This window comes from Salminus brasiliensis, chromosome 2 (assembly GCF_030463535.1).
Source record: "Salminus brasiliensis chromosome 2, fSalBra1.hap2, whole genome shotgun sequence".
In the NCBI taxonomy this organism is placed as follows: Eukaryota; Metazoa; Chordata; class Actinopteri; order Characiformes; family Bryconidae; genus Salminus; species Salminus brasiliensis.
In genome coordinates, this window is record NC_132879.1 from 31,486,573 (window position 1) to 31,498,931 (window position 12,359).

Sequence of the window (12,359 nt, forward strand, 5' to 3'; positions counted from 1 at the left end):
CTACTGCTAGCATCTCTATCGCCCAAAACCTCTATCGTTTGCTGTGGGAAAACGGGAAAAATACAGCTACGTTTTCTCTCCTTTATCAGTGAAATACAGCACTGTGCTTTCCAAACTGAGCAGAAGACCCTGGATTGGTGCTTAGACACTATTTTAACTCTCAATTTTAGCTGTTTAGCTTCGTTCATCCCGCTCATCGAGGACTCGCTCGCGGGCTCGGCTCCCTCTGCCGGTCTTTTTTGGGATCAAACGGGGGAACTCGGAAGTGGCCAGTCTCTCCGTAAACCGGCTTTGGTGGTATGCATTTTCATATTTCTCTGCTGTTAATGTAATTCCTTCGTCAGCTTCTCACAGAAATGGACACATGAAGGGAGCAATTTTATATATTTTAAATAGATATGTAAATTTGCAGGATTAGCGGAGGCGAGAGCGATTCGGATTAGAAGTGAGCCGAATCCGGAGCGTGATGACGTAAGAACCGGCTCAGAACACAACAGAATCGACACGTTAGAGACCGGCTGGATCATTTCTACTAGGTGTCGTTAAATGCAGATGATCCGTTTTCTAGAATCGACTCTCGAACTCAGAGTAATCTGAACGCTGAATTACTACACTACTGTAACGTTAACTTCCAGACTGGTTTAGCGGAAGGCGTTTATGATTATTGCTCATCATATCTTTCTTTCACCAGAGTAGATCAGTCTCCTTAGAGACCGTCAAAAATTGCCATTGCCGACTATATTTCAAGTCGTCAAGGCGGGGTATTGGGTAAAGTTTTCAACTAGCAATAATCGCGCCTCGGATAAACCTCATTGGCTACGATACTGCCACTGCGCAAAGCTGAGGAGGAAGTGGCGGCGCCGGGGTGCAGCCCAAACCCCCTAAACCTCCCGCTGACGGTAAACACTCACGACCTGCCCTGAAAGACATGAGGAGCAATATGAGCTTTAGGACACACGACTTTTATATCGAGCGCGTTTCCTTTATCGCCTTATCACCGAAATCACTTAAAATACGTCTCTAAAACAGCCCGGATGCATTGTGGGAGATACAAAGGGCGGGGACAGACAGAGGCTGGCCAATGAGGAAGAGGCTGTGCTGTGAAACTGCTCGATGGATCATCTGCATCGATGGATCAGTCTGAATAAGCTCCTTAATAAACAAAGTAAAACACTCCTTAATAAAAGTGTGTTTTACTGCACGGAGCGGATCAGCTCGAGCGACTCTTCTTCTGCCGGAGTGAAGAGCACAGAGTCCCAGGCAGCGAGTCGCCGCTAGAGGGCGGCAGAACTGCACAGATCTCCTGACTGGGAGCTGCTTCTGACAGAGCCTGCTTATCTCGCCTCCCACAGCCAGGTCTGTTCTCGCTTAATAGAGGAGACCAGACTAGCCAGAACACGTGATGCTCATTTAAAGCAATAAGTACTGATTGATCATCTAATTACCTGAGTAGGAAACTAATAATTACTTCACAGGGTAAATATACCGGCCCGATAAAACACTACTTCTGACACAACCACCACATTGTAACATTAGCATGTGACTGAACAGTGATCAGTAACAGTCTACTTTAGAGAACACACTGTTCATTTATACCTGACTGCGTTTGATGGGAGAAACGGTCATGTAAAGCACCTGCTGATTGGGCAGAATACTGGGGGGTATCTAAAGGACCGCAAAGGCACCAATCAGGATGAAGAACCGCTAAACAGCTAATCGAAAGATTTGCATATTTAATTACAATAAAACAAAAAATGCAAGTACATTTTCCCATTAAACTACACTAGATTTAAAATGTGGAGCCTATTTAAAGTACTCGTTCATATCTTTAATAAGTATACAATGAAATAAAAAAAGTTTCTTAAGTCGTTAAAACAGATTCTTCTGGGGTTCTTTAGTAAAGGTAATAGATCTATACAGAAGTATGACAGTATATCAAAATGATGTACTATATTATATAGTATGCTATACAGTATATTACATGATCGTTTACCCACCTGAATAATTCATTGTATACCAGGAAAGCATGTAAACCTCTTGCACATGGGGTGGGAATATGCCAAAGTTAGGTTAGCTTGTCAAGCTCGTCCATGAGTTACAGGTCTAGTGTTCTCCAATAAAGAGGATATACATGTAAGGCCTGGCCACCCTCTATCTCCCCAGCCCTTAAAGCCTTTTCTATATAAGCACTAGTGATATCATTTTATCTGTGCAATCTGAGCATCATTCATTTTTTCCTGTACATCTTCTACTCGCATTCACATGCTCCCCTGCTTGTAACTGCTTGTTCATACGAGACATAGGAGAACTGTAATGAAGAGGATCGTTCATGTAAATGAGTAAATCTCATTGATGGGATGTAAAACCAGGTTGTATTGTGTCCCTGCTCTTTTATTGTGTGTTTTCATGACATCCACTCGGCGCCACTTGCTCACAAAGGGCCGTCGTGTGGGCCTTGTGTCGGCTGCCTTGGCAGGAGCGATGCCCTGATTTCACTGGTTCTTTGCTTTACCCACTTTGCGACTTACAAACTCGATGAGCAGGTATCATCTGGCTGTTTTCAAGCGGGGAAACTCCACCCGATTAGCTGATTTCAGGGCTCTGTCAATGAGCTGTTGTCAGCGTGTCTCTCTGTGTATGTGTGTGTGTGTGTGTCGAAGCTGTTTCTGGTGCTTATTTAGTTTTCTCGTCTATGGTACAGGAGAAGGCCGGGATTTCTGACTTTGAGCTGTTGCTGTTGTTTAAGACTGTGTAATTGAGGCGGATTACTTAATAAAGTCGTGGACTTCCACGTGTGTCAGGGAGGTGTGTTTTTGGCATGTCTGTAGACGAAGCTCGCAGCCAGGGGACAAAACGCCTCAGGAACATATCCGGTCAGTAGTCAGCTGCTGTAATCATCGTAGATTTTACAGTTTATGAAGTCTAATTGACTCAGTAATAAAATACAAGCTCAGCGCTGGATCTACTTGTTTTTTCTGTTTTTAGCTACGATTTTTGGCAAAGGCCTTGATGTGGCCTTTCCATCCTTCTTCTCTTCACCTCCAGTGCTGCGTCCCTGTTAACACGACGGACATTGACCTGCTACGTCTTAAGGCGACAGAAATGAACGTGTTACTGGATGCTATACCACTTCATTAGATCCAGAGGGGGAACCTAATCATCGCACACGCATGCGCAGTTCTAGCCCTCCTGAGAGTGCAGTGCAGGGAAATGAACAGCCAACAGAGGCAGCGAGATTTAGCTGATCGCTCTCAGCAGCTTGTTTATCGCCAGTCCTCCCAAACGTAAGGTAGTGTTACAAAAATGATTGTTACAAAAATGATTGCTGTGTACTAAATGTATAATGTTTCTGATTAGTTGTGTATTTACTATAGATTGTCTTTGATTAGGCTAAGAAATTATAAAATGATATAATTTGTACTGATCAGTGGTGTTTGAAAGGCCTAACTGTCTTCAGTTGCATAACCCAAGTATTGCCAGTAAATGGAGGAGCTGGTACATGAGTTCTTCTCACAAGGGTACAAATTTGATACAGATGTACGTGAAGGCATGCACGATGTACCTTCAACACGAAATTTGGCAGAAAACCATTTTGAGACCTGTCCTGGGGGTTGGGACAACTGTCCTCACACCATATTACAGGGAGGGGTTTTGGGTCCATAAAAACTCATGTATGTGTTATACTCTTTGAACTCTTTTGCTCCACGGAGTGAATGCTGTTCCCAGAGATCTCTGAGTGAATAAACTTTGTTTCCGAGGTAAACTTTCACTTGTGTGGTATCAGTGATTACCCTTGATTCCCAGAGTCAACAAATGCGCGAGTAGGTCTTATCATGGTGGATTATTCGGGGGACTACTCGACAGTAGATCTTCTAGTTCTGGGGCTATACAACTCGAGTACATTCCAGAAATGTAGGACTGCGGTCATTTAAAACGTTTCTGGAGGTTATTTTATTATATCCTGAATCTAGCTCCAAACTGCCCCCACTAATGAACCCACCGCACAATCAGACCGACCCCAATACATCATCACAGTTACGTGTAGGTGATAGACACACAGCGCTAGTAAGACCCCACAGGACCACAGTGTAGCGCTCCTCACATGGCTAAAACGTAGGTACTCCTGACTCTACATTTGCCTACTTGTGTAACATGATGTACATCCTTCTGAATAAGAGCACTGTCAAATGCTGTAAATGTAAATGTAAAAAAAATAATAATAATATCTGACCCATTACTTTTATATTTCTATAATAGCAGCTTCACTTTTGAATTCCATCATTTACAGTTTCAAAATAGAAACATGACCTGAAGCAGATGTTTGGGCGCCCAGCATGGACAGTATAACACCCTCTTAAGCAAGTATCACAGCTTGTAAATGCTGTAAACTCCTTTGAGGTCTGTTCACAGATGTGTGATGATGTGTAGGTTGGGGAACTGTAAAGTGATCTTGCTGTACCAGCCATAGGGCTTTCATCTTCAGCAGTTCTGAAGACAGTGTGATGTTTGCTGTCAGACATAGTTTGTATTAGTTGCTGGTGTTAGCAGCATTGTGTAGCAGTTGTAGCTTAAAATAATAGCTTCAATATCATGCTGATGCTCCACTGACCTGGGATAAGTAAAGTACTGATTCTGGTAGAGTACTTACTCTGGGTGTAGCATGCCAGAAGTAAGCAGGATAACACTCACGAGAACTGCGGGAAAAGTGCCTAAAACACTCTGATCATTTTGTAAAAGAAAAGGATGACCTGATTTCCAAAAGGTGTAAAGTTAAGGTGGTCCAATTTCTTTATTGTGATAAGCAATATTTCCTTTTTTACCGTTTTAAAATATAAATAAAAGGAAAAGGGCCCAAAAACATTTAGGATGTGATGAGCACTGTGGTTAATAACAGTTATCGGTGTACTTAAATCAGAACATTTCATAGATGATGTATATTCATATGTACAAAAGTATTGGGACACACCCATTATTAATACATTCTATATGTTTAATTCTATATGTAATACAATTTTATATATTTTAAATAGATATGTAAATATGCAGGATTAGCGGAGGCGAGAGCGATTCGGATTATAAGTGAGCCGAATCCGGAGCGTGATGACGTAAGAACCGGCTCAGAACACAACAGAATCGACACGTTAGAGACCGGCTGGATCATTTCTACTAGGTGTGGTTAAATGCAGATGATCCGTTTTCTAGAATCGACTCTCGAACTCAGAGTAATCTGAACGCTGAATTACTACACTACTGTAACGTTAACCTCCAGACTGGTTTAGCGGAGAGCGTTTATGATTATTGCTCATCATATCTTTCTTTCACCAGAGTAGATCAGTCTCCTTAGAGACCGTCAAAAATTGCCATCGCCGACTATATTTCAAGTCGTCAAGGCGGGGTATTGGGTAAAGTTTTCAACTAGCAATAATCGCGCCTCGGATAAACCTCATTGGCTACGATACTGCCACTGCGCAAAGCTGAGGAGGAAGTGGCGGCGCCGGGGTGCAGCCCAAACCCCCTAAACCTCCCGCTGACGGTAAACACTCACGACCTGCCCTGAAAGACATGAGGAGCAATATGAGCTTTAGGACACACGACTTTTATATCGAGCGCGTTTCCTTTATCGCCTTATCACCGAAATCACTTAAAATACGTCTCTAAAACAGCCCGGATGCATTGTGGGAGATACAAAGGGCGGGGACAGACAGAGGCTGGCCAATGAGGAAGAGGCTGTGCTGTGAAACTGCTCGATGGATCATCTGCATCGATGGATCAGTCTGAATGAGCTCCTTAATAAACAAAGTAAAACACTCCTTAATAAAAGTGTGTTTTACTGCACGGAGCGGATCAGCTCGAGCGACTCTTCTTCTGCCGGAGTGAAGAGCACAGAGTCCCAGGCAGCGAGTCGCCGCTAGAGGGCGGCAGAACTGCACAGATCTCCTGACTGGGAGCTGCTTCTGACAGAGCCTGCTTATCTCGCCTCCTTATCTATGAGTTCACCCCAGTTTCTAGTTCACCGCATGTGTGGTTGAATGATTATAAGGTAAATAGTAGGAAAACCTCTAAACCTCTTGTAAATGGAGTGGCTGGGGCACAAGTGAATTAAAAAGCACCATTCTACACTATTTTTTGTTGCAGCATCTGTCAAGAAACAAGAAAGTAGCTTAATTATATATTTCAAATAGAATAATTCACTTTTAAAGCAGGAAACCTCATTATTACACTACTGACCTTCAAACGAATCTAACAACAACACAATCACACAACTGACATCTTGATCTTTCTTGCCTTCTTTGTTGCAAAATCATTCATTATATCATCCTGCCTCTTCTCCATCTCAAATCTCTCAGAGGATGACCTTTGCAGACTGGCTATTGGAAGTTTGGGAATTTTACCTGGCATTACTTGGCTGTTATCTATAGCACTCCTTGGCCATCAAACTCTCTAGTTATTGGAGTATGGGTTACGCAAACCAGGCCTCATGACAGCATTTCTGCTACATATTGGTATTAAATAAAGAAGAACCTCAAATTAAACATCGTCATTCAATAAAGCAAAAGCACTAGGCTAAAAGCTAATGCTAGCTTTTACCATCCTTTCTCTCCATCGCCTGCTCAACTTGGACAACCTCAGCTGGCTCCGAAACTGGAGCTAAACACACGCCAGAAGAAAAGGAACCAGCTCACTTTTTTAACAGTGAGATTTAAAAAAGCCAAACCCTGGGAAGCAAGCAGGAGCTAGGCTAAAAGCTGACCAGCTCTCAATCTTCTATAACATTCCACAAGATGGGGGAATACAGACAGAAGGATCATTCATCTTTACACAATCTCTCTAAGTTGTCCAGAGTCCTGGGTCCTTTCCTATGCACTCTTCTCTTCAGCTCATCCCTACAGGTTTTCAATCTGGTTGATGTCTGGGGACTGAGATGGCCATGGGAGGAGCTTGATTTTGTGTCTGGAGAACCATTTTTGTGCCGGTTTGGCCACATGGTTAAGGTCATCACCTTGTTGAAAAGCCCAGTGACCCATCGTCAGCTTTCAGGCAGAGGCTGAACTCATGAAGAGTTCATGATGAAATGCACCCTAACGAGGTTACTGGGGCTTTTGGCAGAGAAACAGGCCCACAGCATCACCGATCCTCCCCCATACTTCACAGTGGGCATGAGGTGCTTTTCCGCATACTCATCTTTTGTGTTACGCCAGACCCACTGTCGCCAAAAGCTCTATCATGGTCTCATCTGACCAAAGCACACGTTCCCAGTCCCGCTTAGCGAACTCCAGACGTTTCCGTTTATGCTGGTAAGTGCACGCCTCCCAAACAGCTTGTTGACATGTAGATAGCGCCTGATGGTGAGCTATAAGAACTTTTTACTTCTCTTACCATCCTCCTCACTGTGCGTGGTGGCAAGATAAGTGTGTGTCCCTGTTCAGGCTTGTTTGCCACTGTTCCAGTTGTTTAAACTTCCTGATTCCTCTGACTGTAGATATGGGCAGGTGTAGACAAGTGGCTGTTTTCTTGAATCCATTGCATGATTAAGAAGGCCGACACACATCTGCCTAACTTAAATGGTGGGTTCTCTTGTATATCCCATGTAGGAGAGCGGATATGAAAAAAAGATCATTCATACCCCAGAGAAACAATGATGAACTATTAATTAAAGGTTCCTAGATTCTCTAATCTACTTTATAAACTAGAGTAGAATTGACAGAAACGCTTCAACAGATTTTAGATACACCCTAAACCAACTAGTTTTTTATTTTTTTTATTTTTAGAGATCCTCATTTGGCTGAATGGGGTGTGTACCTGCAGGAAGGTAGGTCTCCAGGAGTAGGTTTGCTGAGAGATGAGCGTAGTGAGGGAGGGAGTTCCATATCCCATATGTTTCTTTTGCCTTTTACCAACATTTAAATTGGCCCACAGACCCCAGCCCAGGATTTAGGGTTTGGCTTTTATTTTTTAGAGCTGTTTTTTTAATGTGTGTCTTATGAACAGGTTGTTTCTCCTCTCAGCAAAAACAACAAGGTTAGAAGACAAAAAGGTTTAAACTAATGAAAGTTTGAGTTACAGTAGATTAAGGTTAATTGCTGCACTTGCACATCACTACACATTCTTAGGGAAATCAGATGGTACAAGCATTATGTACTGATGTAGACCTAATTCAGAGTTTCACAGTTCTTTCCCTTTGTACAAGCCATGCTGAGAATGAATACAACATGCTGAAATGTATAAATGTATGTGTATGTATAAAAAGTGTGGCCTCTATAATGCCTTCTATGTACTCTTTAAACAAACATAATTTAATCATGAGCAGTGGTTCCACACAACATGAACTGTTTTTTTTTTTGTTTTGTTTTTTTAATATGCGAACTATGCAAAACTTTGCAATTAACACTAGTAAATCTGGCAAAATTAACTCAAAACAAAGCCATTCATTGCATAAATACTAATAAGAAAAGCAATCATCTAGTATACATCCTTCTCAAAGCCACAGATCACAATTATATATATTAATAAAATGTCAAAAACAGTCACGTCCACAGATGCTAAAAGCTTGCATTCCAAGCAGCCAAGAAGCCCTCAGACAAATCATAACTGCATAATTAAGGGGAATGAACACATGATGATGGTGAGTGAGGGGGGAAGACATGCCTGTTGTTCACATAGGTGGTGCCAGAAACCAATGGGAAAGGTGTGTGTTTGACTATTCAAGCTTGCACTGCCCACAATGCACTTTCAAGTCCCAAACCGCCAGAGCCAATGAAATTGTGGGCATGGCCATGCCAGGAACATGCCTTGTGTGAGGAAGATTTATTTAGGGTAAAAATAAAACACATTCAGGTCTTGATGATAAAGCAATTTATGTTGTCCTCACTTTAAACAAACAGCCACTCAGAACCGTTTTTTAGGGTAATATGTTATTATACAAGAATGATATAGGAAATAAAAAGCTCCCAAAGAGCTCAGTGCATGCTTTTTCAAGTGCAGATGCCTGCAGTCTGCAACCAATTTGGTTCACCGGTAAAGAATCTTGTCATGTTCATAAGGCAGTCTGAACGTAAAGTTATAGTGAAGATTTACCCATGCAGAAAGAATGAGCACCAGAGGTATGCTAAGAAAAAAGATGTGTGGCCCTAAAACTCCAGACCTAATGTACCACACCTTATCCTGTTCATTAAGTTCTCCGGGGGCATCTGAGTATTGGAGGCGTTTCTGCTAGATTACGCTTAGAAGTCACATAGAATAGTTTTAGGCATCTGAATAGTCAAGTGCATCTGTTCACTCTCACATACATCTCTCCATTCTCCTCACTCTGCTCATCAGACTTTATACATACGTTTCATACAACAAAGGTAACCACTTAGTTAACGCTTTTTTTAAAACATATTTTTCTAAATCTAAACAAATAGCAAGCCAATGTGCAATTTTCTACCTATAGGTTTCAGCTAGTTGGTAGGGAGTTGTAAACATCTGTATTATGAACAAGACTTCCATAATATGGTGATCTAATCTTGGCTATGTATGGGTAATTATTTTTATTATTGTTATTTATTTATCCATTAATTTCATTGAGTTTCCAAAATCTTTGAACTATTGAATTAAACATTGAATTAAAAATGATGTAGGTTTCTAAGTGAGAATTAATGTACTTTAACACACAATTACTGCACTGTCATAACACAAGCAAGTTTTTTACAACTTGAATGAAGTCTGTTGGATGTAAAAGTGTGTGCTATCACACGTAACGCAGCTATTTTGAGATTAAACATCATAAACACTTGTGGTAATTTAGTCAATTCAATTGGAATCTTGGCCAATGAAAGTTGAAGTACTGCACACTCTGAAACTGGTGTTAGATTGAATGATTTCTGAACAGGTTCCTTGTAGCTGAGTCAGCTGTGCTGTTTGAACAGTATACACTGACCTGTAGGATCTCTTACTGCAGTACAACCTCTGAGTAAAACCTACATCTTTCCCATTTGGCCCCTGGCACTATCTGTTTGCATACAGATGTGTCCTCCAGTCACTGACACTAACTTTTAATGTGTTGCTGTATCTCCAGGGTTGCCACCTCTTATGCAGATGTGAATCTTTTGCACAATGGTTAGTTGTCTGATCTTACTACTGAAGGCTGGAAAAGCAAGTTGCTGTGCTCTTTGTTGTAGATTATCCTTCTGTGGAGAACTTATGAGCTAATACAGGGGTGCATTTTCAGTGTTTGGTAGAGAAGATTAACCTATTAATGAACTAAGAAGCAAAACTATGGGTGAAAGTACAGATTTGTGTGAGTTAACGCATTAAATCCAGGCCTTTCAGTGGTTATAACAATGTGTAGTTCTGGAAGTGTTCAAAATGTTCAAAAATGTAAAGGTTTGTTAAGCGACACTTAGGGTTCACAGTGTGTTGTATGTAAAACTGGATATATCCTCTATGGAGGTACCTTTTTTTTACTTAAAAGAAGTCAGTTTTACATAAAACAGTGTTCCCACATATTACTCCACTGTTTCCAGTTTGCTAAACATTTGTGGTCATTTTGTACACTGTAAAACCTGTTGAGTTATCTGAACTCAAATGGTTTGAGGAAACAGATTGCCTTAAACCATTCAAATGAATAATAACTTAACTCATTTGTGTTGAATTAACACTCTGGACTGAGCACCAACAATACACTTATTAAGTGTTACATGTAAGTGAATTGTACTTACTCTGTTTAAACTGATATTACTAATACAGAGGTCTGGATCGCAAGGGAAAGTAACTGAGTCCACAGACCAGCACAGTTGATTGATTTTACCACTAGTAGGACTCAGCCAGAAAGCCTGAACACTCATTGTAATGAACAACATGAGACAAAACAGGTGCATTTTAAGCAAGAACTGCATGATGAAGCAGAATTTTAGCTTAACTCCAGGCAAGCACATGAACAGTCACTTCACATAACAACATATCCAATTTAAAGACGAGCAATAGAATTAAAAGCATTGGGGAAGGTAGCCTGGAAGGAATTAATACACAATGATGGTGAATGAGGGGTGGAAGACAGGCTAAGTATGCAAATATATGGTGCCCAGGGCCAATGGGAAAGGTGTAAGTTTACTCATCAAGGTTGTACTGCACAAACATAAGGCACTCTCTAAAGGTCTCCATATTTCACTGGAACAACTCAATTCAGTCAGTCAGCCAGTATAATTCAACTGAATAAATTCCCCTTAACTCAAAATATGACGACAAACTGATCTTACACAAATGAACTGAGTGTGTATCTCAACTATTCATTTTAGAGTTAGTTTGAGCTTCAGTTATCCCAACTGTCTAGTATTTCAGTTATGGTAGCTTCATTTATTCAGGTAGTAGTGCGGTTAAGCTTTACATTGTATATTCAACTGGAATCTTTGAGTTGCGTCAGCTCATATTAATTAAGTTTAATTGTACAACAAACCCAAACAAATTATGTATAATTATAAGTGCACTACTTGAATGAACTAGTTTTTTTATTATCCATAACCATGTGTTGAATTGTACTTAAAATTGACACTTAAAATGGTGTGTACTTCTAACATTTATCCAAATTATATGCACATAAACTCTGCAGGACACGCAAACATCTTAAATTTTAAATTCAAATCTCCACTACACTGAGTGTTGCAGGTTAGCTAAGAGGGAGAAGCCCTGGAGACACGATAACACATTGACGGTGAGTGTCAGGGACTGATGGATGGTTGTATTGCAGTAACAAACCTTACAAACCCTACAGGTCAATGTATATTATTAAAACAGCACAGCTGACTCAGCTACATGAAACAGGAATCAGAAATGATTCAATCCAACATCAAGTGATGAATGTTCTGTTTTAGAGTGTGCAGATTTTAAACTTACATGGGACAAAACATATAACAGATTTCTTTTATTTGAGTTCAAACAACGTGGGTTTACAGTGTGTTGGCCAATGGACAGTGATTGGCCCATTCAAGCTTAAAAAAGCACAACCTGAGTAAAACCCACAACTTTCTCCTGGCACCAAATATTCCCCCTCTCACTCACCGTCACTGTGGAGTTGTTCATTACAGTCTACCTTCTCCTAGTTGTGTTTTCTGTTATGTAATGATAAGCTGGCTGGTGTCAGTATTGAAGTCTGTAAGCACAAATAGCTGTTTTCATACTGTTTAGTGTGACACGTCTGCGCTATTATAAGCCTCATCATCTCCAATTATGGTTTTGGGTTGTGTTAGTTCAATGTACTTCATTCAAGTATAAAGAGTTTCAGTTGTTTTAGCATGTTCACCCCAATTTGTCAGCAAAGCCTACCATAAAAACTGAAGCAACTGCCTTAATAAAAAAAATTACTGTGGATTTATGAATGTGTT

At 40.8% G+C, this 12,359-nt stretch overlaps 2 non-coding genes across 2 annotated transcripts; both read right to left on the minus strand.

Annotated features, from left to right (window-relative positions):
• Window positions 1-701: 701 nt before the first annotated feature.
• Window positions 702-842, minus strand: LOC140550487 (U4 spliceosomal RNA). The gene has a single exon (XR_011979182.1). It is a non-coding gene; the product is annotated as a U4 spliceosomal RNA (small nuclear RNA).
• A 4,493-nt stretch (window positions 843-5,335) lies between these two features.
• LOC140550498 (U4 spliceosomal RNA) lies at window positions 5,336-5,476 on the minus strand. Its single transcript, XR_011979193.1, has one exon. It is a non-coding gene; the product is annotated as a U4 spliceosomal RNA (small nuclear RNA).
• Between the last annotated feature and the right edge of the window lie 6,883 nt (window positions 5,477-12,359).